A 6,525-nucleotide genomic window follows, 5' to 3' on the forward strand; every position below is an offset into this window, starting at 1 on the left:
AACTCTTGATAAATATCACAGACATGAATTTTGATACTGTTTTTGTTTAAGCTTTAAAACACAATACCACAACATAAAAGGAAAAATAACTCTGCAATTTGCAATGGACATGAAATGGGGTTTATGAGGGAAATTGTTTTGCTCAGACAGCAGAACCACAGCCAACTCAAATTCCATGTCAAAGGTTCTTTTATGAGCATGCCAATCCGTAAACGACTAGATGCTGTTCCTTGTCAGGCCTCTGTCCTGCACAACTGACAAAGGGAAACCATGCCAGAAAATCCTGAGGAACTTGCTTGGCCTACACTTGGGTCAAAATCTGGACCTCCAGGTTAGTGAGCCAGCACTTATTCACTGAGCTACTACAACATGAATATTGTGCTTGCCAAATCTATAGCAGATATTTTGTGATACCATATATACATGTATGTCAACCTAGTCAGTGAGAATTATCAATGCTCTATATGAAAAGAATTCTGAACATACAAAGATTGGTTGCCACAAAGTAAAACAATGACCAGACATCAAAACAATGACCACAGCAGCAAAGTCCTCCTACATGTGGTTTTAATGAAAATGTAAGAATTTTAATGTTTTTATCAATGTTATCCATATTGCCCTTACATACTGAACATTGATTAACACATCTAATCCCTATTTAAATATAAATATATCACAGGCAAAATATTAATACTTTTGTGGACACTCTTGTAATCTAAAGATAGGTTGCCAGACAAAGAAACATACACCTATATTTAATCTTTTGTAGGTAATTGGAGCATTTGCAAGACACTGATATCAATTTCATACAGATCAGATGATAACTTTTGTTGTCAGAGCTTTGACAAGGTTTCAAGAAAGTGAAACAAGGGCCAGAGCAGAAATTGATGAAATTCAATAGGCTTCTTCGTTTTACTAATTTAAATAATGCATATAAATTTCATACAGATCAGACGTTAACTTTTGTTGATAGAGCTGAAATTCGATAGGTTTCTTCATTTTACTAATTTAAATAATGCATATAAATTTAATACATATCAGATGATAACTTTTAGTCATTAAATCGTTCACAAGGTTAAAAAAAAAGTGAAACAAAGATCACAACTCCAGTAATTAACGGAAATTGTTGAAATTTAATAGGCTTCAGTCAGATTGAAGTCTCTACTTAGACTAAGCAGAAAATGTTCATCACTGTACTTAGGCAAGGTATTGATGTAATGAAACTATACACAAAGTTTCACCAATCTCACTCTTTTAGAATCAAAGTTAGCGAGCTCCAAAGTCTCAAGCAACCAATCAGCAGTGAAATCATCCGAGCAGTCAATAAGGGTTTTTGCATATTTAATCTTTATCTTTTTGAAAAGTATCGAGAAATCAAACTGATTATCTATACTTAGTCTTAAGCAGAAAATGTTCACGATCAAACTCAGTCAAGGTTTTGAAATCCCTGGTAGTGAAACTCTATACTAAGTTTCATCACTTTCCATAAGTTCGAATCAAAGTTATCTTGTCCCACAGCATCGACCAATGAAATTGCTTAGCTTTAGAATCTACACCCAAGTTAGGCCAGCAGCAGGTCGACAAACCTGGAAGTATAGTCCACCTAATGTTTTTTTGATGGATAATATATCTTCAGTATTTGTAGATTCAGAATCCCTGGCACATTTATGGAAATTTTAATTTTCAAGATGAACCCCGTGTGGCATTTTCTGGTTATTTATATAGTGGGGTAACATTTGTGACAGATTCTCTTGGACTTCAGTTTGAGGGGGGTTTCTATAAGAATTCGACCCGCTGAATCCAATGAACTTGGGTATTCCTCCTAAAAGTGACGGCTAATTCTGCTACTGGGCCAAATTCCAAATGGGGCCTCATTTTGGCTGAAAACTCATAATGTTCCCTAAAAAGGTGTGTAATATATTGAAATATAGGTTTTCGATGGATTATATATCTCCAATATACAGTAGAATCTATATTAAGCAGCCACTCAAGGGAATTTTCATGACTTAACAGGAGTGACCTCTTAATAAAATCTCAGTGTTTGTTAGTGCTGACATTAAGTAAATTTTACGTTTGGGTGCATTATTGGGAGCAAACATCAATACTTGCATCGGTAAATTTGGCCGTTGCTGAAACTTGCTTAGAACGAAAATTCTTTGACTCAAATCTCTGATATATCTTCTGTAATTCTGTAAACGTGTCATTTTGTACCAACATTGATACTGCTGTTTACCATTGTGATGTATTTGATAATACAGACCGACCTACGGACAAACCCATTTTAATAAATATCTGAAGATTCTAGAATTCCAATTAATTCATCAGCTCACTAATTTAGACAAATTCAGTGAGATCAAATGGTAACTTTTCTAAAAAATGTTCACTAAATTCTACAAAGTGAGCAAGGACAATAATTTTAGAAGTAATGGCTTTTAATTCTTTACATCCTAAAAACACAATATTATGTGATTTTTCAATAAAAACATGTTAATCTGGTAGATTGTTTTTATCAAACCTTTCAGTAAATCAGAGAGGTCTGTTTGTCCTTCATTATGGCCAAATACTTGTTCCAGTTATCATTCCTTGTGTCAGATATTTTAAGATTGGGATTATTTTTGATTGTAACACCGGTCGACTTTCAGGGAATGTAGCTCGCCGACGTGTGTTCTCTAATTATGGGAAATGAATACAGATTCTAGGAATGGATCTTAACACTTTATTCAGGAACAAATAACAGCAACAATTAAACAACTTATAATTTCCTATAAATCGGACCTCCAACTAGTATATAGGTTCCCTAAGCTGGTCTCTCCAACTAATTAATCATCTTACTTACATTTGTCTATTTATATAAATTAGTTACTAAGAAAGTGTTGACATAAAGATATAATTATGGAAGAATTAAGACTTAAACATGCATTATGCAAGAGCAAAATCTGCTTATTACAAGTCTTTCTTTAGGCCTGAAATGTTATCTAAATTATCAATTAGACATTAATTAACTTATCCAGACCATAATAAACTCTCGATGTCAAGGCTAGCCTTCGATGTTGACTGGATTAGATTCCTATATGCCGCCAACGGCCATTGAAAATTAAATCAAACCAGCGGCTGCCAGGCAGGATACGCCCACATTTTCGAGAGGTGGATAGAGAACAAGCTAAAAAGAAAGTGATTTTTCGTACAATCAGGGGCCATAATTCAGGAAGTTACGGTCCGATATGCGCGAACATCGAAAGGAACTGAGATCTTTGGGTTATAAATATATATTTCAAGTTTCAACAAAATAGGATAAAAAATTGTGACCTCTTTAGGGTCCACAACATTGAAATGCCATATTTTTACGCTATTTGAGAAAGAAGGGCGGCCATTTTGCCTGTCAGTTTTGGGTCGATTTTCACAAAATTCGAACTCAGTCGTCCTTAGGGTGTAACGGTGATAAAATAATACGTTTTTTTAAATCGGATAAAAATTATGACCTCTATAGGGTCCACAAGCTGAAAACGCAATTTTTTGTACAATCAGGGGCCATAATTCAGGTAGTTACCGTCCGATTTTTCTTACAATCAGAGGCCATAATTCACGAAGTTACGTTCCGATAAGCGCGAATATCGAAAGGAACCGAGATCTTTGGGTTATAAACTTACATTTCAAGTTTTATCAAAATAGGATTAAAATTGTGACGTCTATAGGGTCCACAACCTTGATATACCATATTTTTACGCTACATGAGAACGAAGGGCGGCCATTTTGTCTATCAGTTTTGGGCCGATTTTCACGAGAATCGAACTCAGCCGTCCTTAGTGTGTAACGGTGATATAATATTATGTTTTTTTAAATCAGATAAAAATTATGACCTCTATAGGTTCCACAAGCTAAAAACACAATTTTTCGTACAATCAGGGGCCATAATTCAGGAAGTTACGGTCCAATATGCGCGAATATCGAAAGGAACCACGATCCTTGGGTAATAAACTTACATTACAAGTTTCAACAACATCGGATAAAAATTGTGACCACTATAGGGTCCACAACCTTGATATACCATATTTTTATGCTATTTGAGAACGAGGGGCGGCCATTTTGTCTTTCAGTTTTGGGCCGATTTTCACGAAATTCGAACTCAGCCGTCCTTAGGGTGTAACGGTGATATAATAATACGTTTTTTTAAATCAGATAAAAATTATGACCTCTATAGGGTCCACAAGCTAAAAACGCAATATTTTGTACAATCAAGGGCCATAATTCAGGTAGTTACCGGCCGAAATGCACGAATATCGAAAGGAAACTAGATCTTTGGGTTATAAACTTACATTTCAAGTTTCAACAAAATCGGATAAAAATTGTGACCTCTATAGGGTCCACAATTTTGATATACCATATTTTTACGCTATTTGAGAACGAACGGCGGCCATTTTGTCCGTCAGTTTTGTGCCGATTTTCACGAAATTTGAACTCAGCCGTCCTTAGGGTCTAACGGTGATATAATAATACGTTTTTTTAAATCGGATAAAAATTATGACCTCTATATGGTCCAGAAGCTAAAAACGCGATTTTTCGTACAATCAGGGGCCATAATTCAGGAAGTTACGTTCCGATATGCGCGAATATCGAAAGGAACCGAGATCTTTGGGTTATAATCATACATTTCAAGTTTAAACTAAATCAGATAAAAATTGTGACCTCTACAGTGTTCACAAGCTAAAAACGTGATTTTTCGTACAATCAGGGGCCATAATCCATGAAGTTAATGTCCGATACATGCAAATATCGAAAGGAACTGAGATCTTAGGGTGATAAACCTATATTTCAAGTTTCATTGAAATCGGATAAAAATTGTGACCTGTAGACTGTTCACAAACAATTGTGGACAGACGTCCGGACGGATGAACGGACAGGGGCGACGACAATATACGTCCACATGAAAATGTGGGCGTATAAAAAAGTGGATAATCGAGACTATGATGTTTATATTAATGATTTTAGTAATGATGACCGAGACTATGCAAAAATTTCACCCGCTTCTTTCTCGGCTCATAGTGGATCAATTTGACTGAAATATTCAGCAAATTACCTTTACACTATCTAGTTTTTAACTATTATAGCGAGAACTGCCATCTCTTTATCTTATCTCCCATAATGTATCTTTAAGGCATTTAAAACAATAGTTAGAAGAAACTTAACAGATCAACCACTTTAATTGCCAGCCTGTCATAATTTGACTGACAGGTTAATTGCTGTCTACCTAGTAGTTATTAGCACCCTTTCCTCGGTGTATCGATGAAGATCAGGACAGTTTTGGTCGAGGGGCCCAGCCGGGCGGCCCCTGATCAAAACTGTCCTGCTCTTCACCGATACACCGAGGAAAGGTGCTAATAAGTCACTTACATCGCATTTCTATCGAGTATTGAGAAGCGAAATGCAAAACATTGTATTTTTTATCGAGTCGTGTCAAGCGAAATGTGACAAATACTTTCTGATCTTTCATTTATCCCTTTCTGTGCCTCACGATACATTTCGTGGTAGACTGATTTCGCAGTGGAGAAACGACCTGATTAGTATTTACACGTGCGTCTTGCTGCGTTACAATGAGCGTAAAACAGTCACATGTTTTTTTAGACTGCACTCCGTATTGAAAGACGAAGTTGTTTTGATGAAGTCGGCGAACATAGAGCCAACCACATCGTCAAAACAACTTGTTCCTGGCATAGAAGGACTGAAATTATATTAAACGTTATGTAAAGGACACTGCACAACGTGGGTCAATCCTGGTGAAGTGTGCATCGGCGGACTTATGACGTTCTAGGCGTTTGTTTTCATCCTGCTTATTTTCAATGCTTGTATAAAAGTGTTTGTCGGAAATGAACAGTACTCTTTCTGGAAAGTATACTGTTCATTTCTGATACACAGATACTTTTATGCCTGTATTGGAAATAAACAGGACAGTTTTATCAAAGGTTGCCACTGGCAACGAGGTAGAAGTGGGATGTAACTCTAATGACTAACCAAGCATTAATGAATATTAAAATATAGATTTGAAATTTAAAACAGAATTAAAAAATAATAAATAACATCGGTCATAATTGTTCAGATCATTATAAGGATGAACCCTACCAAAAATTTAGACTTGTACATCAATTATGTGTGTATAGGTTGCCCCTGCCACCGTGTAAAGACTGAATGTATCAAGTTTATTCACCTCAATGTGCACTTAATGAACACAACTAAACATGCAATAACAATTAAGTGTCAAAACAAAAGTGTTAGGCACCAAGTAAATACATCTGTAATAAGTATCATATCCTGTATCTTTCAGTTAGTGACATGAAATGAAATGAAATGGGGTTTAACGTCCTACTGTTCTGCTCCTAACCTGGGCTAATGAAGATGGGCATATGCCATACAGTGTGCTATGAGGGAAATTTTGCCCGGGCAGCGGCACTACGACCTACTCTTATATCAAATTCCAAGGGATCTTTTACGTGCACGCCAATGTGTACACGGGACCTTGGTTTTTCGTCCCAT

At 36.1% G+C, this 6,525-nt stretch overlaps 1 protein-coding gene across 1 annotated transcript in view; it reads right to left on the reverse strand.

The window, feature by feature from the left end:
* LOC126814541 (zinc finger protein Helios) overlaps positions 1 to 6,525 on the reverse strand; it is a 37,870-nt gene that overhangs the window by 8,203 nt on the left and 23,142 nt on the right. The window lies entirely within an intron of this gene.

Source organism: Patella vulgata, chromosome 3 (assembly GCF_932274485.2).
Source record: "Patella vulgata chromosome 3, xgPatVulg1.2, whole genome shotgun sequence".
Taxonomy (NCBI): Eukaryota; Metazoa; Mollusca; class Gastropoda; family Patellidae; genus Patella; species Patella vulgata.